The sequence below is a fragment of the Medicago truncatula genome, chromosome 7, assembly GCF_003473485.1.
Source record: "Medicago truncatula cultivar Jemalong A17 chromosome 7, MtrunA17r5.0-ANR, whole genome shotgun sequence".
Taxonomy (NCBI): domain Eukaryota; kingdom Viridiplantae; phylum Streptophyta; class Magnoliopsida; order Fabales; family Fabaceae; genus Medicago; species Medicago truncatula.
This window is the reverse complement of record NC_053048.1, coordinates 133,789-161,724: the sequence shown is the minus strand read 5'-3', so window position 1 is coordinate 161,724 and position 27,936 is coordinate 133,789. Positions and strand designations below refer to the sequence as shown.

The 27,936-nt window shown below is 32.7% G+C and overlaps 2 long non-coding RNA genes across 2 annotated transcripts; one reads left to right on the top strand and one right to left on the bottom strand.

Annotated features, from left to right (window-relative positions):
- Positions 1 to 419: 419 nt before the first annotated feature.
- On the top strand, positions 420 to 26,435 carry LOC120576824 (uncharacterized). The gene is made up of 3 exons (XR_005642898.1): positions 420 to 526; positions 947 to 1,097; positions 25,738 to 26,435. It is a non-coding gene; the product is annotated as an uncharacterized lncRNA (long non-coding RNA).
- On the bottom strand, positions 23,427 to 25,236 carry LOC112416790 (uncharacterized). Its single transcript, XR_003007278.2, has 2 exons — positions 24,464 to 25,236; positions 23,427 to 24,074 (listed from the first exon to the last, which is right to left on the bottom strand). It is a non-coding gene; the product is annotated as an uncharacterized lncRNA (long non-coding RNA).
- Positions 26,436 to 27,936: the final 1,501 nt, after the last annotated feature.

Genomic DNA, 27,936 nt, shown 5'->3' with positions numbered 1-27,936 from the left:
AAGCAAACCTCACCCTTACCTTAATTCAGAAGGACAAATGCACAACAATTCAGGTTCACTTGGCTCTTCTCCCTTTTCTCCCAAAACTCTGTCTGTACGTAAAAGCAGTTCTGACTTCTCTTTTCCTAACTCCCCAAATATAACTCCCCTTTATTTCATTTAACTCCCCCTTAATTCTATTAATTCCTAATTAACTCCCCAACCTCCAAAATAATATTAATTCTCACACTATTTTAATTAATAATAAAATAAACCATATAATAAAATATAACACACCACATAATCAACAAATATTATTTAAAATCATATAAAAGACTCTAAATAAATCAAAATAAATAAAATAACGACTAGGGCGTTACACAAAATATCTTATGAAAGGAGTACAGTATTCATCATTCAACTATATCTTCTCTAAATCCTCTAAATCTGTACTTAGATTCAGTGTACCAAATTCCATTCTCACATATTAGAATTCCTACTTGAGTCCAGGATCGGTCTCGGAGTCTTCCCTGAATATCCAAACCCAGTTAGTTCTTAAGTCCCTCATTGTTAATAGTTTATTTTGATTATGTTATTATCTCCTAAATCTTGATTTTGATATATGGGTATGTTAATTTATGGTTATGAGAGGTGACTAGCGAGGACATTGTAAAAGAAGCTCTAGGCAATGGGCACGACTTGTGGTTATTTGAGTTAGTTGGGGGTTTGATTTTCGTTTGTCAGTTGTAGATTTCATTATATTATTTTTGTTTGTAGTTCTTACATTTACTTATGACAGTTTTATGTGACTACCAGTGTATCAAACTTATGAAGCTTGTGCATTTCTATTAGTTAATAGATATACCACCAGTTTGATCATGGATTGCTTCAGACTACTGGATAATATAAGAAAAAGGTGATGCTTTTGTGAAATGAAATATTGATTGAATCTGGTTTGTTTTGCAAGTAAAATAAAATAGATGGGTGGTGCATTTTGGGGGACGCGGGTGATGCAGGTAGTGAAGAAGCATGATTCTCCAAGACTCTTATGGAAGAGAATCAAGCTCACCACCACCTGTAAAGCCAATGCCAAGAAGCGTCTTCACCGTGTATGGCAGGTATTTGAATTAGTCAATTTCCTTGCTAATTTCGATTCTTCTGCGCATTTGCTATTTTAGCTCAGGATTATACGTTATTAATTAAATAGGTTCATCATTCCTTGAGAAAATGATTGAGGATGTTAATTTGTTGCTTTATTGGCTGTGTTGTATATTGGCTTCAAATTTGTGATTTGGAAGAACAGAGAAATCGTGACACGATTTCATTAACGTGTCACGATTTCCAGGCAGTGAGCATGGTTTGCAGGTGCTCAATCGTGTCACGATTTTGGAAAAATGTGACAAGATTTTCAAACTTGCTGGGTACGTTTTTCAGGATAAGGTTGGTCGTACATTGGGTCATATGCACCAATCACGTCACGATTTGGACAAAATGTGACACGATTCTGACAGTTGAAGACTACTATATATGTGTTCTTGTGCAGATTTTGAAGGAGAGCTTGAAGAGAGAGAAACTTGGATTACAAAGGAGGTAACTTTAAGATTGAGTGTCTTTGTAGTGAGGATCTTTTGGGTTGGAAAACACTAGACTATCCACCCGTGCATATACATTGCATATGTAGTAGCCAAAAACAAAGTTTAATAGTTCAATTACAACTTATGATGATGGCATCGTTGACGCAAAACGAACAGCCACCATCTGAGTCATTTCGTAGAAATACAACATTCATATTAAGCAATTTTAACCTGACATACTTGTTGTTGATTACAATCCATGTCATTACACTAAGGTCTTCTTATGATCACACACATAATATAAGAGTTAATATTCTAGGTTGTTATTACTGAATATGCTAGTATTTTAATTCTGGCAACAACACTATGCTATAGAAACAATATAAGTGTATTCTTCAACTTTGAACTTGCCAAAACATTTGCAATAACCCTCCAAAAAAGAATATTATCACCAAAGCAGAACTATAACATTTTACTATGCCGCAAGTATGTTTTTCTAAATTTCCAAAAGAGTCCGAGTCCTTTCAACTTCTTTAGGAGAAAAGTGACATGTATATCAACTTATTAACTCAATATTAATCAAAACATATTAGATAAAATAAGATTGGAATAATCCATCGTGAACCATAGATAGCAACAGACGATCTATTACACCTCAAAACATCCATTACATCCACAAAACCTTGACAAGCAAGGATCTAAATAAAATGTTCCAAAACATAAGGCAAAAACAGATTGTTCAAAATCAGGAGAAAGAGATAAGAAAAAAAAATAAGCTCAAAAAGATCATCCCTAAAGGACACACTGCTATCATAATCAACGCAATAATGAAAAGAATACACGAATTATGCAAGGTGAGGTCACGTCCTATAATTAGCTCACATGTTCAACATCAAACTCTATGAGATATGTCCTATATTTCACCCGCAACTTATTGACAATCTTCTCCAACTCTGATACAAGAATCTGTTTCAAGGGCACTGGCACAAAAACAAACATAAAACGGATGTAAAACAACATTTACGTGAGGTAAAAAAGATAGCTAAAACACACATCAATTGGTAGTAGTTTCTCACCAGTTAAACAATGGTAAGATAGCAGATCTTGGACGTTATAATGAGCCATAATTGACGCTTGTTGTGAAAGCTGCGGGTAGAACAAAAGAAAGGCATCTGTCACCATCACCGTCGCCGCCGTTCTCACCCTTTTAGAAATGTTGAAAGCCCCAGTAATGGTTTTTCCAATGGGTCGCCGTGGGCTAGAACGTAGGCAATCACCAAGACCTAAACTGTCATCATTTGCTAAAACCGCATCAACCTTCTTCCATAAGAGATTTACCAATTTGGACTTTATAGCAATTCTTCAGATAATAAGAAATGAAAAAGAAGAAGAAATAGATGTGAGTCATGAGACAATCTGGAAATGAATTGAAAAAGACAATAAGAATGGAGAGTGTATTGAGAATTGTACGAATAAAAGGTAGAATGGCAAAGTTGAAATTTTATTCTTGAAAATTGAACAAAGATGGAGTATTAATTGAGGAGGGTTACAGATGGGATGCATGGAAAATACATGTTTAATATAGTTTGGTAGGGATTGGACTAATACCTCAAATTCGTCTTTGAATTTTGAAAAATCGGCCAATTTCGTCCCTGAATTTTGCAAAATATCAAATTTGTCCCTGAATTTACAAAATGCCAATCAAATCAGTCCCTCCGTTAAGTTGGTCTGTTAACAGAGGTTACATGTAACGTTAACCTTCGACAAAGCTTACCATGTCAGATTTCATGCAAGCAGGGACCAAACTGATTGATTTACACAAAATTTCCAAGGACCAAATTGATGGATTCCAGAAAATTGGCAACGGCTATTTCTCTTCTTTGTGAGTAACGGCTCTTTCTCCTCTTCCTCATTAAGGGCTATTTCTTCCCCAAATATATAAATTTGGAACCCTAATGTTATAATTCCGTACATAGAGTTCAAAATCCCCAAAATTTCTTCCATAAATTGATGCAAATTTCTTCCCCAATTCAAAAAACTTAGAACCCTAATTTTTTTGATTAAATTCAAAATTCATAAATCAAGTGGTCTGCCTTGTAGATTCGGTGTTCAGAATTGATGGGTGGTGCGCGAATGGGCAAAAACAACTACAACAACCGGTATTCATCTTCAAGCTCTATGTACAATGATGATGTGAGAGAGCTTCAATGTTGGTGTCCTAGAATTTGTGTTGTAAGAACAGCAAACACTGTCAATAACCCAGGAAGGCTTTTCTATGCTTGCACTATGCATAAGGTTTGTTTAACAATGGTTATTTAATGTATGAATGTTTTGTTTAAATTATACTGATTTTGTCTTTTGATTGTATAGGATGATTGTGAAAATTGTAAATTTTTTGTGTGGGTTGATGAAGCTGAAGAATTAGGCTATTTTAAAAACAATGGTGTTGGTTGTAACACCCCGTTTTCCCAACGTGAAAATTTCATTTATTTAATCAGAGTAATTAACAAAAACGGAATGTCACACTTCTTTTCATAAAATCATAAACTGAATAAATAACTATTTATCCTTTAAAATTCAATAACAAAATCTTTAATACTTCGCAGCGGAAATTATTCAATAATCAAAACAGTCTTTGGCACTAAAGCCTCTTTACAATTATGTCATAAAAATCCATTCTAAAAACATAGTCATAATTCTTCAAAAACAATACGTAAGGAATAGAAAGCAATAACAAAGTTCCCATCCCGTTACGTATCAGAGCACCTAAAGACACTTGAGCCACCACTCCTACTAATCATTAATACCTGCAAGTTACTCATACGAAGAGCAACATTTTCAAGCAGAAGGGGTGAGATTTCACAAAACAATAATATCAAGCATATAATTCAATAATTATATTTAACAACATAAATAACTTCATCTATTAGTAATAATAATTCTTCATGTAATAATTCTTAATAGTTCAACCAACTTCTAATTATCATTTAACACATATTAACCAAATCGTAACAAACATAGATCATCACATCATAGTCATAGTTCATATATAGCATGACAACATCTTAATCCTAATTCATATACAACATAACAACATCATTAATTCATAATAATAATTATTCATCAAACATCTCATTATCAATTCATTAATAAAAGACAACTTATCAATTTAACATAAACATCATCAAGTACACTTAACAATTCATAGATATCATCATCACTAATAACTTTAAAACAACACAATATAATCATCTCTTATTAATAGTAATAATTATCTACATCATAACATAAACATCTTCTTATAATAATATAACCACAAAGTAACATGATATTCACTTAATAATAATAATAATAATTATATATACATCATCTCGTCATAATATAATAATATAACAACAACATAGCATGATATTCATTTAATAATAATAATTATTATATATACATCATCTCATCATAATATAATAATATAACAACAACATAGCATGATATTCACTTAATAATAATAATAATTATATATACATCATCTCTTCATAATATAATAATATAACAACAACATATTCATCTTCTTATAATAACAACATATTCATCATCTTATAAAAATATAATCAACACATACTAACACCAAAATCAACATCATAAATCTTCAACATAAACATCTTAAACATAATCATCTTAAACAATATCATCTTAAACATCATAGCATCTTTGATAAACAATTACCAAGTAATCACAACATTCGATCATCATCAATAACATAACATAATATTCACTTAATAATATTAATCATATATAGAACAACATATTCATCACTTAATAGTAACAATTATACACAACATCATAACAACTTAACAATATCATAATCATTATCTTAAACAACGTAGCAACATAACAGTATCATAATCAACATGTTAAACAACATAGCAACATAACAATATCATAATCAATATCTTAAACAACGTAGCAACATAACAGTATCATAATCAACATGTTAAACAACATAGCAACATAACAATATCATAATCAATATCTTAAACAACGTAGCAACATAACAATATCATAATCAACATGTTAAACAACATAGCAATATTTTAGTCAACATCATATAATTCACATCGTATAATCTTCGTAGGTACTTCTTTAACAACACATGGGTAGAACACAACTCGACAAACTCATGGATGATAATTCATCGACAACTTAACAACTCATGGATGATAATTCATCAACAACGACCTTGACTCGACATATGCGACAATGCAACTTAGACACTTATATGCATGTGGTACCAATCGTCATCATAAGTATTAATATACTTTTATCGTGCGGAGGACAAGGCTCCTAAAACGTGCGGAGGACAAAGCTCCTAATCGTGGTGAGGACAAAGCTCAATGAAATGCTATGCATGGACTCTTAACAACAAAACACCGTAATCATCGTAATCAACATATCATCATGCATCCAATAATTTGGAGCTAAACGTCATCATTTCATAATATATATATATAGACATCATGCACTTAGTTAAATAACAGCAGTAGCACAGTCAAGTCACACAACAACAGAGAGATATCAATATATCAATTTCAATTCACAACATAACAATATTAATGTGAAGCATCGACAACTTAAACATCAAACATCTTCCACATAAGGCATATAAATATTTCACATAACCAACAACAGCAACATAGGCGACACATAAACATCTCAGGATATAACAATATCAAATGATAATCAACAACAACTCATGCAACTTAGTTAAATAACAATAACAGCATAATCAGATCATATCAACAGCTTAATATCAATTCATTTTCAACAACTTCCTAATTATTCAATAATAATTCAAGTAATGCAATCAATCAATAAATCACATTATAAACACTTAGCATTTCAATATAGCTTCACAAATAACAGTTAACATCTTAGATAGGTCTCATTACTACCTAAAGTTCCATTCCTAATCCAATCAAACGACTCAGGTCTCAAATTCCTCAAAAGCACTCAATTCTGGATGTGCTCGCGAGGCGAGAGTTCTTACTCGCCATGGCGAGTACCACTCATCTCCCAAACTAGTATTGTTCTGGGTTCAATCTGATCCTACATTCAATCCTAATCAATACTAGGTATGTTCAGGCACTCTAAGGCATCCAAGGTCCAACTAAAGAGGTCGAAACACAAAATCTAACATGCTCTCTGCCTTAGCTCGCGAGGCGAGGAAGGGTTGCTCGCCATGGCGAGTTGCACCAAACAACTCGCGAGGCGAAGGAAGGGGGCTCGCGTGGCGAGCGATGAAGTTCATCACTCGCGAGGCGAGGATCATCACTCGTCATGGCGAGCGATGAACAGAAGCACGGGCAGACTACGGGTTTTCTCGAAAATCCATCAAACAACATGGTTCAAAGCCTAATTTCAATTCCAGAATTCATCTAAATCATTATCTAAGGTCTAAGGACAATTTCTACATCTTTTTAACAAGTTTCCACCGTTTAATCATCAATTCTATCAATTTGACATAATTTCCGATTCTTCTTAAACTCATCCTAATTCATGTTAAACTTAACCATTGATTCACATACTTAATAGAATTGCAAAGTTAGTCTCACCCTTACCTTATAATCAGGAAATCGCAGCCCCTCTAGGTCTCTCCCTCTTCTCTTGGTTTTTCTCCCTTTTCTCCAAAAGCAGTCGTACGTACGTTATGTTTTTCTAAACTAGATCTCTCCTATTTATATAAATCTTTAACCTACTTATTTTTCTCTTAAATCCAAATATTAATATTCTATTCTAATATATACATATATATAAAATATTTCTATAACAATAATAAATAACAAATATATCTCTATAACATATATATATTTCCATAACAAATCATTTATATTTCCATAGCAAATGACATATATTTCTACAACAAATCATGTATATATTTTTATAACAAATGACATATATTATATTCCTAAATCAAATAACATATATATTTCTATAATATAATAACATATATTTTCTACAACAATGCATGTATATTCCTTTAACAAACCATATTTATTTCTACAACAAATAACATATATTTTCTAAACCAATTAACATATATTTTTCTAAAACATATACATATTTCTAAATCAAATAACATTTATATTATACTAATAAATATCAACATATAACATAACAAAATATCACTCATAAAAATAAATCATATAAATCACACAAATCATATAAGTATATTCTAAACTCATTTAAAATAATCAAATAATTAGAGAGGGCGTTACAACTCTCCCCCCCTTAAAAGAATTTCGTCCTCGAAATTCAAGCACACAAGAAATAAATTCAATCATTGCATAACCATACTAAACCATATATAGTTAAATAGAAACTTCAACAAAATATGCAAACCATATCAAAGTTAGTCAATCAAACATGATCACATAGTAAACATAAATATTAATCAGAAACACAACAACAACTAATCAAATAGCATAAAGATAGTAATATAACTATTACTAAAACTCGACACAACTCTTCTAATTGGCCGGACGGACCGACCAGCTCTGATACCAATTGTAACACCCCGTTTTCCCAACGTGAAAATTTCATTTATTTAATCAGAGTAATTAACAAAAACGGAATGTCACACTTCTTTTCATAAAATCATAAACTGAATAAATAACTATTTATCCTTTAAAATTCAATAACAAAATCTTTAATACTTCGCAGCGGAAATTATTCAATAATCAAAACAGTCTTTGGCACTAAAGCCTCTTTACAATTATGTCATAAAAATCCATTCTAAAAACATAGTCATAATTCTTCAAAAACAATACGTAAGGAATAGAAAGCAATAACAAAGTTCCCATCCCGTTACGTATCAGAGCACCTAAAGACACTTGAGCCACCACTCCTACTAATCATTAATACCTGCAAGTTACTCATACGAAGAGCAACATTTTCAAGCAGAAGGGGTGAGATTTCACAAAACAATAATATCAAGCATATAATTCAATAATTATATTTAACAACATAAATAACTTCATCTATTAGTAATAATAATTCTTCATGTAATAATTCTTAATAGTTCAACCAACTTCTAATTATCATTTAACACATATTAACCAAATCGTAACAAACATAGATCATCACATCATAGTCATAGTTCATATATAGCATGACAACATCTTAATCCTAATTCATATACAACATAACAACATCATTAATTCATAATAATAATTATTCATCAAACATCTCATTATCAATTCATTAATAAAAGACAACTTATCAATTTAACATAAACATCATCAAGTACACTTAACAATTCATAGATATCATCATCACTAATAACTTTAAAACAACACAATATAATCATCTCTTATTAATAGTAATAATTATCTACATCATAACATAAACATCTTCTTATAATAATATAACCACAAAGTAACATGATATTCACTTAATAATAATAATAATAATTATATATACATCATCTCGTCATAATATAATAATATAACAACAACATAGCATGATATTCATTTAATAATAATAATTATTATATATACATCATCTCATCATAATATAATAATATAACAACAACATAGCATGATATTCACTTAATAATAATAATAATTATATATACATCATCTCTTCATAATATAATAATATAACAACAACATATTCATCTTCTTATAATAACAACATATTCATCATCTTATAAAAATATAATCAACACATACTAACACCAAAATCAACATCATAAATCTTCAACATAAACATCTTAAACATAATCATCTTAAACAATATCATCTTAAACATCATAGCATCTTTGATAAACAATTACCAAGTAATCACAACATTCGATCATCATCAATAACATAACATAATATTCACTTAATAATATTAATCATATATAGAACAACATATTCATCACTTAATAGTAACAATTATACACAACATCATAACAACTTAACAATATCATAATCATTATCTTAAACAACGTAGCAACATAACAGTATCATAATCAACATGTTAAACAACATAGCAACATAACAATATCATAATCAATATCTTAAACAACGTAGCAACATAACAGTATCATAATCAACATGTTAAACAACATAGCAACATAACAATATCATAATCAATATCTTAAACAACGTAGCAACATAACAATATCATAATCAACATGTTAAACAACATAGCAATATTTTAGTCAACATCATATAATTCACATCGTATAATCTTCGTAGGTACTTCTTTAACAACACATGGGTAGAACACAACTCGACAAACTCATGGATGATAATTCATCGACAACTTAACAACTCATGGATGATAATTCATCAACAACGACCTTGACTCGACATATGCGACAATGCAACTTAGACACTTATATGCATGTGGTACCAATCGTCATCATAAGTATTAATATACTTTTATCGTGCGGAGGACAAGGCTCCTAAAACGTGCGGAGGACAAAGCTCCTAATCGTGGTGAGGACAAAGCTCAATGAAATGCTATGCATGGACTCTTAACAACAAAACACCGTAATCATCGTAATCAACATATCATCATGCATCCAATAATTTGGAGCTAAACGTCATCATTTCATAATATATATATATAGACATCATGCACTTAGTTAAATAACAGCAGTAGCACAGTCAAGTCACACAACAACAGAGAGATATCAATATATCAATTTCAATTCACAACATAACAATATTAATGTGAAGCATCGACAACTTAAACATCAAACATCTTCCACATAAGGCATATAAATATTTCACATAACCAACAACAGCAACATAGGCGACACATAAACATCTCAGGATATAACAATATCAAATGATAATCAACAACAACTCATGCAACTTAGTTAAATAACAATAACAGCATAATCAGATCATATCAACAGCTTAATATCAATTCATTTTCAACAACTTCCTAATTATTCAATAATAATTCAAGTAATGCAATCAATCAATAAATCACATTATAAACACTTAGCATTTCAATATAGCTTCACAAATAACAGTTAACATCTTAGATAGGTCTCATTACTACCTAAAGTTCCATTCCTAATCCAATCAAACGACTCAGGTCTCAAATTCCTCAAAAGCACTCAATTCTGGATGTGCTCGCGAGGCGAGAGTTCTTACTCGCCATGGCGAGTACCACTCATCTCCCAAACTAGTATTGTTCTGGGTTCAATCTGATCCTACATTCAATCCTAATCAATACTAGGTATGTTCAGGCACTCTAAGGCATCCAAGGTCCAACTAAAGAGGTCGAAACACAAAATCTAACATGCTCTCTGCCTTAGCTCGCGAGGCGAGGAAGGGTTGCTCGCCATGGCGAGTTGCACCAAACAACTCGCGAGGCGAAGGAAGGGGGCTCGCGTGGCGAGCGATGAAGTTCATCACTCGCGAGGCGAGGATCATCACTCGTCATGGCGAGCGATGAACAGAAGCACGGGCAGACTACGGGTTTTCTCGAAAATCCATCAAACAACATGGTTCAAAGCCTAATTTCAATTCCAGAATTCATCTAAATCATTATCTAAGGTCTAAGGACAATTTCTACATCTTTTTAACAAGTTTCCACCGTTTAATCATCAATTCTATCAATTTGACATAATTTCCGATTCTTCTTAAACTCATCCTAATTCATGTTAAACTTAACCATTGATTCACATACTTAATAGAATTGCAAAGTTAGTCTCACCCTTACCTTATAATCAGGAAATCGCAGCCCCTCTAGGTCTCTCCCTCTTCTCTTGGTTTTTCTCCCTTTTCTCCAAAAGCAGTCGTACGTACGTTATGTTTTTCTAAACTAGATCTCTCCTATTTATATAAATCTTTAACCTACTTATTTTTCTCTTAAATCCAAATATTAATATTCTATTCTAATATATACATATATATAAAATATTTCTATAACAATAATAAATAACAAATATATCTCTATAACATATATATATTTCCATAACAAATCATTTATATTTCCATAGCAAATGACATATATTTCTACAACAAATCATGTATATATTTTTATAACAAATGACATATATTATATTCCTAAATCAAATAACATATATATTTCTATAATATAATAACATATATTTTCTACAACAATGCATGTATATTCCTTTAACAAACCATATTTATTTCTACAACAAATAACATATATTTTCTAAACCAATTAACATATATTTTTCTAAAACATATACATATTTCTAAATCAAATAACATTTATATTATACTAATAAATATCAACATATAACATAACAAAATATCACTCATAAAAATAAATCATATAAATCACACAAATCATATAAGTATATTCTAAACTCATTTAAAATAATCAAATAATTAGAGAGGGCGTTACATTGGTCATGGAAGAAATGCAAGGTTGATGGAGAAGCCAAATGATAGGGGCAGAGAAGAGGTTTGGAGGGCAAGGTTGATGGATAAAGTTCATTGTGTAGGAAGTGAGCTTAGGTTGATTAAGATATTAATATGAGTATTTTGTTTGATTGAGTTGTTTTAAATACTATTGTACTGTGCCAAGTCCATGTAATTATATGCATATCCATCATTTCGATCCTCAAATTAGTGAAAATACCATCAAATAGGTCCTTGAATTATCATAACAGATATCAATGTGATCCTTGGTGCATATGTAACGTCCTCTTTGAATTATTTAATTATTTAACTGAGTCTAGAATTTATTATGATAAGGTTATATTATATTTATATGATATATGTGTGATTTAAGATATTTATATGATTGAGGTGATTTTTATGTGATTTTATGAGGAGTTGTGACTTATTTTATTGTTTAATAAAATAAGATTTGAAAATAAAATAATTATTGAGTTTAGGGGTTGTTTTGAGATTTTAGAGAGTTTTGGGGCAGAAAGAGAAATAAGATAAGATAGATGGAGAAGATATAAATAGGAAAGACCTAGTTAGAAAAACATAACGTACGTACGATCAGTTTTTGGAGAAAAGGGAGAAAAAACCAAGAGAAGGGAGACAGACCAAAAAGCTGCGATTTTCACATTCTAAGGTAAGGGTGAGACTAACTTTGCAATTTTATTAAGTCTGTGATTCAATGGTTAGATTTAACATGATGTAGGATGAGTTTTAGAGGAATTGAAAACTAGGTCAAAATTGTAGAATTATTGATTAAACGGTGGAAACTTGTTAGATTGATGTAGAAACTGTTCCTAGACCTTAGATAATATGTAGGATGAATTTTGGAATCAATGTTAGGCTTAAAACCATGAGAAATGATGAATTTTCGTGAAAACTGCACTTCTGCCCGAGCCAACATTCATTGCTCACCCTCGCGAACGATGATCCTCGCCTCGCGAGTGATGAAGTTCATCGCTCGCCTCGCGAGGTGCACCTCGCAGCTCACCATAGTGATCAGATGAACTCGCCATAGCGAGCATGACCAGAGAGATATCCAGATTTCGTAATTTTGACTTTTGAGTTGATCCTTAAATGTTTTCGAGTGCCTGAATATGTCTAATAATGATTAGGAAAGATTGGAGATTGAGATTGAACCTGGAATAATTTAAGAACAAACTTGTGGGAGTTACAGATGAACTCGCCATGGCGAGTAGAGGCTCTCGCCTCGCGAGCTAACCAGTTACAGAATGCCTTGTTTAGGTTAAATGCGATCCTTGTCGCACAAGTTGATGTGAGTTGATCTTAGAGGTTAGAAACTAAGTTGTTTATCTTGCTGTTGTTGTTTCAGTGAGCCTGAATTAATATGATCTAATGTTGTTGTTAATGTTATATAATTGTATATACATTATATGAATTATGTTGATATTGAGATGTTGTTGATTTGCATTCGATATTGTTATATCATGATGATTTGCATACTGCCTATGTTGCTGTTTGTTATTTAACTAAGCTGCATGAGTCGGTCTAAGTTGATTAAGATGATGATGTTCCAAATTATTGGATATATTTAAGAGGTTGTTGCTTATAAGAAGTTAAGTTGTTGTGTCCATGCATTAGCATTCATTGTTGGGGGCTTGATGCCCTAGAGCCTTTGCTCACCACATTGGGGGCTTGATGCCCTGGAGCTTTAGCTCAATTATGTTGGGGGCTTGATGCCCTAGAAGTATATTAATACTTATTACATTGAGGGCTTGATGCCCTGGATTGGTACCACATGCATATAAGAGGTCTAAGTTGCATAGTTGCATTTTGTCGAGTCAAAGATGATAAGTTGTGAAGTTGTGATTATTTATATGAACTATGAATGAAGTGATAAATGATACATTATTATCTATGATGAATATTATGATGATTTCTTGTGTTAAATTTAATTGTTGAATTATATGCTTAATATTATTGTTTTGTGAAATCTTACCCCTTCTGCTTGGAAATGTTGCTCTTCGTATGAGTAACTTGCAGGTGATCAAGTCTAAGTAGTTGGTGTTGCTGTCGTGAGTGGCTATCCCTCACTGTGTCATTTTAGGTGCTCTGATACGTAACGGGATGAGATCTTTTGTGGCTATTTCTTATTCCTTTACGTATTTGATTTAGGAATAAGTTGTTTAACTGACTTTATGAGATGTTTTGATAAGGCCTGCGTGCCAAGACTATTTATGATGAAGAATTTAATCCGCTGCTAATATGTTGATGATTTGTGTCGAAGGATAATTAGTTAATTATCTCGTTTATGATTTTATGAAGTGTGTCATTCCGTTTATGTGTTGAATACTCTGATTATATGTTTGGAATTTTTAAGTTGGGAAAACGAGGTGTTACAGCATACATTTGCTGAACAAAGTAAAAAGTAAAAGACAGACACTTTGATTATAAAAAGAAAGGCATTTGCATTATATCATAGTCAATATTTGATGTTAATAAGTCATTACATAGCCAAAAAAAACAACATTACATAGTCATCAAGTCATTAAATCATTTGATGTTCTTAAGTGATTACATATCCAAAAAAGCATAAACTAAACAAGTTCAAAAAGCATTAATTAAACTAGTCCAAAAGCATAATTTAAACATGTATCAATGTTTTGGAAATCTTAGAGTTGGGATAAACTCCATGTATTGGGGTTGAGTAGAAGCGGATGGCCCGTAATTTGGATTTGGAACTCTAACAACATCCTCTTGTTGCACCTCAGTAGCAACATTCTCAACAACAATTTCCACACTTGCCACATTACTTTGTATTGTTCTTCAGGCTCAATGTCAATCCAATTCTTTGGTCTCCTAGCCACACCTTGCTTTGCACAACTTCTTGAGTTATGTCCCATCAGTCCACATCTTCCACATTGAATGTCATTATATGTTTTCTTCATGCTACTCCCACCAATAGGTTCTTCATTACCATCCTTTCTCCTATTTTTCTTAGGTCTTCCTGCTGACCTTTTCACCTTTGGTGGCACAGGTTTTTCATAAGGTGTTGGTTCCCAGTAAATATGAGAATTCATAGGTTGAATAAAGTAGCTATAAGTTTCCCTATATGATCCAAGGGTCAACCAAGCATGACAATGATCTTCTAGCTTGAATCCTCTCAATGCAAGTGCTGAACATGCATGCATACATGGCATTCATGTTCATTCAATCCAACAAAATAAATATCCAAATATACATAAACCATCAGAACAAACAATTGATTCTGCAGTTAACTAACAACAACAAGTACAAGTTAACTAATAATAACATTTACCTGTTAACTGTAACGCTCCGGATTTTAATCCAAGACATTACCAAAATATTATTTATTCTTTAGAAAATATGAGTATATTTGCTTTTGAAAATAAAAGATAATTAATAGAAAATATATCTAGAAGGTAACTATTAAAGTAAAATAATAGAAATTATTCATTAAATTGGATTATTACAAGAAGCTAAAATGAACCTCAAAAATATTTTAAATTACAATTTATGAAAAACCCAAATTTATTTCCCGCGCGTGCAAACTTAACATTATACTTTCTTCAAATCTTCGAACTCATCAATACCTAAAATGTTGGTTGTAAGGGGTCAGTATTCCTAATCCACAATAATAGAATTATATAGACATAAAGGCACAAGATAAGAAGAACAGTAAAACACTCACCACATAAGAGTCAAAAGCTCAATACAAATAACATAAATCAAAATACGATTTTTATGCAAATGATGCATGAGATGCAACTTGACCATGATCCGGATATCGCCCCAATTGGCACAAGAATAAATCGCCCTTTCGGCACATAATAAATGGCCCTCTCGGCACAAGAGTAAATCGCCCTTACGGCACCCTATGACACAACTACATGTCATGCCATGCATGATGCGCACTCTTTGAAATCATCACCATTTTCAAAACATCAACTAAGATATTCAAACTTCCTTTCAAAATATTCATCACATTCATCAAAGCATTTTCTCTAAAGCACAAGAGAGTCAAATCATAATGCCATGCAATGCCACAAAGTCAAATCATAATGTCATGCTATGCCACAAAAGATGAGACCTTTTCATCAAACATGAAATGCAATAAAAGTTGTCTAATCCATTCTTTTATTTATATTCAAGTCTTCTCATCTTATTAGGATAAGGTCCCTACGTTCAAATTAGCTTATGAGATTATGGATATATAATTGTACAGAATACCGCCCTTACCTCAAAATTATTTCCTTCGACACAAGATGTCCCTTAAGGTTGATTCCGCACCAAACGCACGAACAGGTCTTTGAGGTTCTTATGATATTGCACAAAGGTAAACGATTGCAGCAACATGGAGATGTTGGATGGAAATGGTTTAGGCGTGTAATGCTCTACAAGGGTTAGGTGTCTTCATGTTTCCTTTAAGTTAGATGATGCTTTGGAATTAGGTGAATTAATTAGAACTTGTGGTATAAAATAAATAGGTCAATCCCCTTATGTGGTCAAACGAGTTTCTACTAAAAGAATGATGACATATGGGATTTTTTTACCGACAAGAAAATAAAGAAGAATAATTAGTTAACTCAGTCAATAAGAATGTTTACTAACCGTCATGTATTTCAAAATACAAGTCGAAAGAGAGTAATGTTTATTAATGTAGGAGACTTCTAAGGGAATAAATGGAGGGAGACCATGCTATACAATCCTATTAATGTATTGTTAAGAACTTTGTATAACAAGATGAAGCTGAAGGGACAAGAGCGTTACAAGGTCAAAGGGAATTTAAGGTAGAAATTTGTGGAAATTAAACTACGTACTATTAAAGAGGGATTATTTTGGTTAAAATACTCATAAATTAGATTGAGGGAAATATAGGCAGCTAAGGAGACTTCTGAAATAATTAATTGACTGAATAATGGATATTCATGCCACTTTATTTTGCAAGAGAGGTAGATAAAGGAGATGGAATATTGTACCCAAGCTGCACTCTTTGGCTAATCACGTAAAGAAGAGAACAAGAATTTGGACATAGGAATTATGTTAGTAATAATCCATAGGAAAATAAGGATGAAGTTTAATTGTTGGAATTTACCTAACTCTATACATGTAATAAAACTAAGAGATTTATTAGTGAATGCTTGCAAAAGTCATCACGACCAACCACAGTACTACCAACCGAAATTCTATTAGTAGGATAAATAAATAATACTAGTTTATCTCTTCAAATTTAATTAAATAGGCTATATTAAATTTACCTCAAGTGTTCCAAGTAAATAAAATAAAATGTATAACTATATAATAATAATAATAATAATAATAATATAAAATATCGGGGTGTTACATTAACTGCCAGAACCTGCAAGTACAAGTTTGCTTAAAGATATCAACATCCACCTTGATTCTACAGTTGTTTTCAATATGATACCTTTGCCTTGCATTATCACCATTCCATAGGGGTGTCCAGTTGTGGCTTGCAATCTTCTCTTTCTCTAGTCTGCTTTGCTGCCAAGGACACAAAGGTCCAGCTCTCCCATCTAGTTTCATTTTGTTCTGACTCATCTTTCTCATGACATAACACCTAATTTCTTCAGCCATAGTTAATATTGGATGCCCTCTATAGTTCAGAATCTTTGAATTGAATACCTCACAAGCATTGTTGACGATGTTGTATGCCTTGCAATTTTCATTGAAATAAGCCTTAATCCAAGCTTCCTTTGGCCATTTATTGAGATACTCCCATGCCTTCTGATTAATACTCTTCACCCTCTCCATAATACGATTGAATTGGGTAGGTGTTGTTTCCCTAGCACACTCCTAGACAACCCTTCTCAATTCCTTATTCTTCCACTGCTTTGTGCAGTTCTTTCATAAATGCATCACACAGTATCTATGTGGCACCCCTGGCATCACTTCTTGCATTGCTGGAATCAGACCCTGCCAATTTAAACAATAAACAACAAAATGGTCCTTCAATTATATGCATATCCATCAATTTGGTCCCTGAATTATCATACTTACTATCAAATCGATCCAAAATACATAAATTAACAAGTAATAAAGTTCCATCCATTTGAATGGGAATTCATACCTTTTGCATGTCTGAGATAAAGTTCCATCCATTACGCACATAATTTCCAATATCTGCATGGAGTAGTTCCAAAAACCACTTCTAGTTGTCCTTGTTCTCCATATCAACAATGACATAAGCAATGATAAACAAATGATTATTACCATCTTGCCCTACAACAGACAACAATTGCCCTCTATAATACCCCTGCCTTAAACCCTTGTTTGCATGCCTCCAGACAAACATATAATCTTTTGAATTGAGGTGGAGAATCTGGCATTGGTATTATATTCCTCCTCATAGTTGACCCTGGGTTACTCCTCATTAGTTCATTTGCATAATCCCATAATATACCATACTGCTCCCTTTCACTGCCTTCAACCAACTCCTTTGCTTCCTTTTTTGCCCTAAATATCATATTGTCATCTAGTATCACTTTAGTCTTAAACACATCCATAATATGCCCATGCTTGATATCAGGATTACATCTTAATATTTTCTCAAGCATCTTGACCACCCATTTCCTATTAGCACACTTATTCTTGAAATCTCTAGGGCAATCATGTTCACTCACAAATGTTTTGATATGAAAACTTTTCCTTTTTTCATTCCTTGCACAGAATATTAACCATTCACATGTATCATGCTCACATATTGCCCTTGACCATGTTTTATCATTCTTCACCCATCTAACTTCTTCACTTTCTTGCGCAGCACCAACATTTTCCTCTTCAGTAGCACCAACATTGTCTTCATCGTAACACCCCGTTTTCCCAACATAAAAATTTCATATAAATAATCAGAGTATTCATCACAAAACGGAATGTCACACTTCTTTTCTTAAAATCATAAATGGAATAATTAACTAATTTTCCTTCAAAATTCAATAACATAATAATTAATACTTCGCAGCGGAATTTATTCAACATCTAAAAATAGTATTCTTTGGCACGAAGGCCTCATCATAAATATCTCATAGAAATCCAGTCTAAAAACATAGTCATAAACTTCATAAAGTAATACGTAAGGAATAGAAAAGCATGCAACAAAGTTCCCATTCCGTTACGTATCAGAGCACCTAAAGACACACGTGAGAGATAGTCCACTCACGACAGCAATCTAACAACAGCTTAAACTCGATCACCTGCAAGTTACTCATACGAAGAGCAACATTTCCAAGCAGAAGGGGTGAGATTTCACATTCAATAATAATAAGCATACAATTCATCAAAAGCATTTAACAACTTATACTTCATCAATTAATAACATTACTCTTCTTATAATATTTCATTAATAACTCAATCAACTTCTAATCATCATTAACTTCATATTCATTACATTATACACAACGTCATACAACAACATAAACATCACATCATAAACATCATTTTATAACATCATAAACATCATCTTATAATATCATATACTTCACATCATAAACATCATCATATAACGACATAATCACACCATAAACAACGTAACAACATCATAGTCAACATCATAAGTACTTTATTAACGACACATGGATAAATAACAACTTAACAACAACGACACGACTTCAACTCGACAATGCAACTTAAACATCTTACACATCTTGAACCATCTAGACAAAATGCAACTACGACCTCTTAATCATGCATGTGGTACCAACCAGTGCATCAAGCCCCCAACGTATTGAGCGTAAATATGCTCATAGGGCATCAAGCCCTCAACTTACAGGGCATCTGTAACACCCCGTTTTCCCAATATACAAATTTCTTAAACATTTATCAGAGTAAAAACCATAACGGGATATCACATAGAAACGTAATCCAAAAAACAGTTAAATAATAATTTAACTTCCACATAATATCTTAACATAGCAGCGGAGTATTAGTTCAGAAATCATAAATCAGTTTGGCACGTAGGCCCCAACAAGTATCTCAAAAGAGTTTATCAAAGCATAAATTATCATGGCAGTTCACGTAAAAGAATGAAGCATGTTATAGCATTAACCCCATCCCGTTACGTATCAGAGCGACCTAGACGACACAGAGAGGCAAGGCCACTCACAGAAGCGACTGCACACTAAGCACGATCACCTGCAAGTTACCCATACGAAGGGCAACATTTTCAAGCAGAAGGGGTGAGATTTCATAATAAAATAACATTAATCAATGAACACTTATCACGTAATCACATATCCACTCATCATCAACAAGGCATCTTAATCATGACAATGTGACAATGCTCCTAGACTCCTTATATGCATGTGGTACCAATCGTCATCATAAGTATTAATATACTTTAATCGTGCGGAGGACAAAGCTCCTATAAAACGTGCGGAGGACAAAGCTCCTAATTTTCGTGGTGAGGACAAAGCTCAATGATATGCTATGCATGGACACATATGAACAAAACAACGTAATCGACTTATCAACATGCATCCAATAATTTGGAGCTAAACTTCATCATATACTTATGCACTTAGTTAAACAACGGAAGCAGCATAAACAAGTCACATATCAAGATGATATCATTATATCAATAGCACATAAATTGCATTATTATCACATCTTCTCATTTTGCATGAATATACAATACAATAGTTCTTAACCAATTAATATTAATATAACTTAAACAACTCTACAGTCTGCATTAAACAACATCGCTAGGTCTCATTACCAGTTAGGGGTTCACTCTTGATCAACAAGTGCGACACAGATCGCACAAACACACAAACAAGTTCATCCTGGTTGTACTCGCGAGGCGAGAGCTCTTACTCGCCATGGCGAGTACCACTCAACTCCCAAACTAAGGTCGTTCTGGGTTCCCTCTGATCCTACATTCATTCCTAATCAATACTAGGTATGTTCAGGTACTCAAGGATATACAAGGTTCAACTAAAAAGGTCGAAACACGAAACATGACATGCTCTCTGCCTAAGCTCGCGAGGCGAGGAAAGGTTGCTCGCCATGGCGAGTTGGACCAAACAACTCGCGAGGCGAAGGAAAGGGGCTCGCGTGGCGAGCGATGAAGTTCATCACTCGCGAGGCGAGGATCATCACTCGCCGTGGCGAGCGATGAACAGAAGCACGGGCAGGCTAGGGTTTTTCTCAAAAATCCATCACACAACATGGTTCAAAGCCTAATTTTGATTCCAGAATTCATCCTAAACATATTCTAAGGTTAACGGACGGTTTCTACATCAATCTAAACAAGTTTTACCGTTTGATCATCAATTTTTAGGGTTTTAACCTAATTCCAAAACTTCTCTAAATCAATCCTAACTTTGTCAACTAATCATCAGAATTACAGTAATTAACATTATTGAATTATTAGTCTCACCCTTACCTTGAATGAAGAAAATCGCAGCACTCTACCTTGATTCCTCTAGACTTGGCTTTTCTCCCTTCTTCCAAAAGTTTTCACGTACAATGAGTTTCTAAATATTAGGTCTTCTCCTATTTATATCTTTTTCTAATTACTTATCTTATCTCACTTTCTCCCCCAAAACTATCTAAAATATCAAAACAGCCCTCAACTAAATATTTTATATTATTTTCAAATCTTTATTTTATTTAACAATAAAATAATTCCCATATCATAATCAAATCCTTCAATACTCATAACTTAACACGTCATCAATCAAATCATCAAAATCACCACAAATCATCAAAACATATCAAAATCATGCATATACTATATAATTATCATATAATTGCCTAATCTCGATTAAATAACGATTAAACGAAAGTGGGCGTTACAGCATCAATCCCACAACATAATATGTATAAATATACATTACAGGGCATCAAGCCCTCAACTTAAATGAGCATGCATGGACTCAACGTCTTACAACTTAAACAACTTAGACATCTCATATGACTCCAATAATTTGGATCAACATCTTACAACTTAAACAACTTAGACCAACATTAGCAATCCTAATTACGACAGCAAGGCAACAACATTAAATAATATGGAGCAAGTCAACATCAACAATAAACATCATGCAACATAGCAACATCAATAATAACAATTTAAATGATATAAACAATAATAATTTCTATATCATACATTTTCAACACCTTATATAAATATCTTAAACTAACCAACAATCATTAATCATTTGATTCAGGCTCCCTGTAAGTCTATAACTTAATAACAACTTTCATTCCTATCCCAAGATCAACTCACAACATAGGTTAAATACTCTTAAACACCTTAATTAAACTCATAGTACTTCTAGTTTTGAGGTTTGGAATTATCCCATAAGTTTTGGATTAACTTAGAAATGGTTATGCTGAATTTTCATAAGATTTCACTAAGACCTCCTTGGAGTATTTTCATCATATCTCAAAAACCAAAATTCATTTTCAAGTCAAACCAAAGTCATTGGAAAGCTAACAAAATTATATAAAACTTTCATGTTTATACCAAAGGCCAATTCAAAACAGAAACGTGTGAAAAAGACGCAAGAACATGAAACATGGCATGCTGTCAGAGAGCTACTCGCCCCGACGAGTACATTCACTCGCAATGGCAAGTTATAACAGATGGCTCTCGGGAAAACTCCATTTTTCACCCCAAAATCCCAATTTTAAATTCCCTATGCCCAAATTTGATCCCAAAGTTTATCTAAACATTTATATACATCAAAAGAGACTCAAAACCATATAAAACTTGAACAAAAACATTATTTTAGAAAATCATCAATTTTGCAATTTAACCCTAATTTCTTTAACATCAAAACTAACAAAACAACATGTTAAACCCCTTTTTAGAATCATACAACCCATTATTAGAGAAAGCTAGTCCCACCCTTACCTTAGATTAGATGATCGGAATCTACAAGATTGTTCCTCTTCTCACAAGATTCTTCTCTTCTCTGACTTCTCTCTTCTCTTGGTTCTTCTTCCTCTCTTGTTTTCTCCAAAAACTTGTTTCACGTAATCCTTATTTTCTAATTCTAACTCTCCCCTTTTATATAAATCTTTAACCTACTTATTTTCTCTTATTTCCAAATCTGCCCTCCAAGTCTCAATATTCTATTCTAATATATAATATAAAATATTTCTATAACAAATAACAAATATATCTTTATAACAAATATATTTCTATAACATATATATTTCTACACCAAATAACATATATTTCCACACCAAATAACATAATATTTCTACACTAAATAACATATATTTCTACACCAAATAACATATATATTTCTACACCAAATAACATATATTTCCACTTATTCCACTAAACTCTTCTAATTTCCAAAACAGCCCCCACAACTTAATCTTATTTTATTTTTAAATGTTATTCTATTAAATAATAAAATAACACTGCTTAATAAAACAACAACACATCACATAATCATTTTAATCACATAAATCATATAAATATACTCTAAACTCATTAAAATAATTAAATATTTAAAATAGGGCGTTACATTCATCATTTCCTTGAGTATCACAAGCCATATCCTTCATTCCTTGAGTACCATTAACATTTTCCTCTTGATTATATACTCTGTTTTGCACACTAGCAACCAAACAGTCCACCACATTTCTTTCCTCAGCACTTAAAATATCAATCTCCATAATATTAATTGGTTCATCTTCACTTGTTAATCCTCCTTTTGCCCATACTTTTCAAAGACTCTTCCATTACTCTCTCAAGTTCCTCCCTCTCTTCATTTCTTAATGGCACAATTTCAACCTATTCCGTATCCACCACATGTTGTGCATATATTTCCACTTCATTTCCATTTGCCCTTGCAACTTGTACCATATCACATAAGTCTTTATCAGTTGTTAAGGAGTCAAGCATATGTTTATATCATCTTCAACACCTTCATACGGCTTCCAATACCACATTTTAGATACCTTAAAGTAACCTCTTGAACGTTTCACCATCTTCTCAATGTCCCACAAGCATAACTGATCAACATCCATTTTCTCCCAAACACAAAACTCACCACGAACGTATTGTAGCCTTCAATACTCATCTCGCTCTAAACAACCACCGTGATGCAAGATTACCGTAATAGAGTCTTCCATCCTGCGAATTTTGCCAACATCGTCAAAATCAAAAGAAAAACAACATCAAAAATGCAAATCAAACTTCAACACCAACCTCAAAAAACCCTTTTTATAAATTGTTTAAATCAGGATGTGATTTCGTTCAGTACAAATATAATGTTCTTCATTTTTAGTAACCAAACATAAAGACATGAAATTATTAAGTTTCTAACAAAAAACCCTAAAATTACTAATCTAAAAAACGCAATCAAACACACAACAATCACAAACAAACATCAACGAAACATGATATGAAGTTAAAAGTTGAAAAATAATGCCTAAAACTAAAACCGAAAATCACAAAAAAACGGACACAAAACATGGAGAAACGAACAAGAGTGAATGGAAAACAAAGTTGAATGGCTATACCTTGACAAACCACGAAATCTGACTTCAAAACCGAATCTTTTCCAAGGATGATCGCCGGTGATGATGATGATTTTGGTGAAGTGAAGAGGGTGACAATTTAGGCGGGAAGGTGAAAGGCTAGGGACATGTTTGATGCTTCTGAGTGAAAATGTGAGGATGAAAGAGAATGGTAATAGAGGGGTATAATTGAAAACACAGGAAAAAAGAGACTGAAATGTTAAATATCGAATTTTGACCATTTCCATCAATTTAGTCTCTTACACGTGGCTGACTTGCTGACACGTGTACAAGACAACACAACATGCAAGAAGCCACATCATCACTACTAACAGACATTTTGGACGGAGGGAGTGAATTGATGGACGTCTGTAAAATTCAGGGACTAATTTGATATTTCGCAAAATTCAGGGACGAAATTTGCCGATTTTTCAAAATTCAAGGACGAATTTGAGGTATTAGTCGTAGGGATTGGTTGGGAGGTATCTCTTGTAACCATGCACTTATGATAATCAAATTTGAAAAGTTACCGCCAAAATGGATTAGGTTTAGGGTTTACAAATTATTTTTGCATTGTACTCTAGGATTAGATATAAAGATTGTAAACACCTTGGGTAGTGAGATTTCACCATTGGAAGGATCAAAAAGCTTCTTTTTGTGTTTTCTCTTAGGATTCATTATTGAGAGTGTGGGTGACACAAAATGGGTAGAAATTAGGTCTTGTTCTTGTGTAAGCTTATAAGCTAATTTCTTGTAACTCTTTTGTAACACTTTCATCATAGTGGATTGGAGGGCTGCTCTCTCCCCAGATTAGGTCATATTGGACCGAACTGGGTCAATAATCTTGGTGTGTTTGTTCCTTTCCTTCCATTGCTTATCTTTGTGCTTTGATTATGCTTGTGGTGTTGCTCTATACTTAGATCTAGGTCTGTTTTTTTTTATTTTATTGTTGTTGCTTGGAGACACTTTACACATTGATTACCACTTCCTTTACTTCACACATCTTTGTTATTCATTGGTGTGATTTTGTTCCGAATTCACACCAGGTTGTGGTTGATGAGCCATTGCCTTTATTTCAACAAGCACATCTGCATGGTTGGGAACATAATACATATTGTTTCCAAATGATTCCCAGGCCCCGCGGCTTGCCTTTTTATTTTTATTTTTAATTTCATATATACTCACGTTTTTTTTGTTCGTGTATTTGTTTCGAAACATAGAACAATAATTGTGACTTTTAATGGCTAATGTTATAGTACATTTTTTATTTTTGGAAGAATGAAGCTGTCCTCAAGGCTTGTTCTGAACCATCTTCTTCAGCAAATTCTTCTGCCAGTGCCAACAATGTTACAAAGAATGCTTAAGTTGAAGGATGTCCACCTGAAGGTTCTTCCATAGGTATTTTAGGTTCCCAATTCTAGATTGGTTTTTGCTAGACAGTTGAAAAACTGTAGAGGATGCTTCAATTAGCCAATAGTTCTATAACATTTGTGTTTGCTACTACCACAATTTCTATTAAATATAATTGATGATGCATTCCCTACCCCTCTTCTTAAATCCCATCTCCCCATTATCTCCATTTCGCTACTGTGCTGAAATCTTCTTAGCTACCTGAAGCTCCCTCAATTTACTTAGTACAGAAGAATGGAAAACATCTTGAAGCCTAGTGCATTCTAAGTCTTTACACACGTTACATTGCAGGGTTACATCAGTACTTTATTTTCATGATTTTCAGAAACACTGAAATTATTAGGCAATGTGGTTGCACATATGATGCAGTTCACAATTAAAAAGTATGATCCAGGCATATGTATGTCCATAGTTCATTCGTGATAGCATCACTTTGGTCCTTAGGTCATCAAGTTAGCAAGTAACTTGGGTTTGTGGTTTCCTTTTTGTTTTTTAACATTGTTTATATCTTGCTTGCTCTACGTATCATAATAGCTGTTATTGAAAATTGTTGGATTTATTGGAATTGCCTTCCTTTTTTTTTTTTTTTTTTTCTTCATGTTCCTTAGTTAAGATTTTTCACAGTATGTATTGTACATTCTGAATGTAGAAAGTTAAATTCCATTTCAGAACAGTAAAAGAAAACATCAACAGCAGCTGAGGTCCTCAAATCTTGGCATCAAAAGAAGATATGGTTGCTCAATAGGACCCTCAATTTCGCTTCCTATCGGGCTGTAACTCCATATCTGCTTTTTACAGCAAGACGAACACTTTTAAGGGGTCTATTGAGCAACCATCGAAGAAGAATGTATTCTGTTTTGGGACTTAGTGTGTTGTCTTGGTTTATATGTCACAACCCATCAATTATAATAGGGTTGAACAACTAGTAGTTTGGATGAAATTTAAGTTATCTTTAGGGCGCTGTTTTTCCTCAGCCCTTAATATCAATCAACATCAGTTATGGATATATAAGTGTTTGGAAAAGTCATCAAATTTGTGCCGTCTGGATATGTGCTTTTTGACAATTTGTACAGTCCGGATGCATTATTTTTAGCAGTGAGAAAGAAACAGTGATCTTTATCTTGAATACTAAATGTGGAAGAGGACTGCCACAGGTTCAACCCTTTCATTTTCTATTGGGGCCCGACTCAATTGATTTATTTCATTTAGCTTATATCATATGAATGAGATATAAATACAAAAATTGATAAGTCTTTGTTGCATGGATACTAAGCAACCCAACCCTTTGTAGACTCAACGCCGTCCAAGCAAAACCACATTTAAAAGTTGTTGGTTTTGGAGCTGGTCAAAGTTACTTATTCTCTTTTTATGCAAGGCAATTATTTAGGGAAAATTAAAGAAAGAAATAAAGATATTGAAGAGCAATGCTAATTACCTTATTTATGTGATTGACTTAATCAGGTGAGGCTACCAAGTTTAGCAAGTGGGTCATGTTCATACATGTATGGTCTACCATGATAGGCTGCCCACGTGATTGACAAAAGTGTTGTTGTTTGTTCCTCTCTCATCTTTTATTTTCTTCATGAAAATGAAACTTAATAACAAAAGTTGACGTGAAAAACTCAAACAGCCTCATTAGATGTTCTAAGCCACTATCACAAGAAACTCTGGTCGGCAATTAATTCATTTTAAAAATATTTGTTTATATACTTTTGTCTCCTTAACTTCGTAGTACTGCTTTTCGTTTCTAATTTTAAAAATATTTTTTATAAATAATTTTTTTTTTTTATAAATAGAAACAAAAGATTCAATATTATTTTTACGGTTCAAAAGAGTCAATATTAATATTTCGTGCCTCTGTTTTATATTAAGTGTCTTATTTATAGTATTTATATGTCTTATACTATTTGTTTTTTAAGAATAGAATTTAATTGTCATGTATCTGTTATAGTATGTTGGAAGATTAATTGACTAGAATTGATGTAAGAATTCATGATTAATATGTCGTTGTAGAGGTATGAACCAAAATAGTGAGTAGTTGGTGGTTTAAGAATAATTTAAATTTC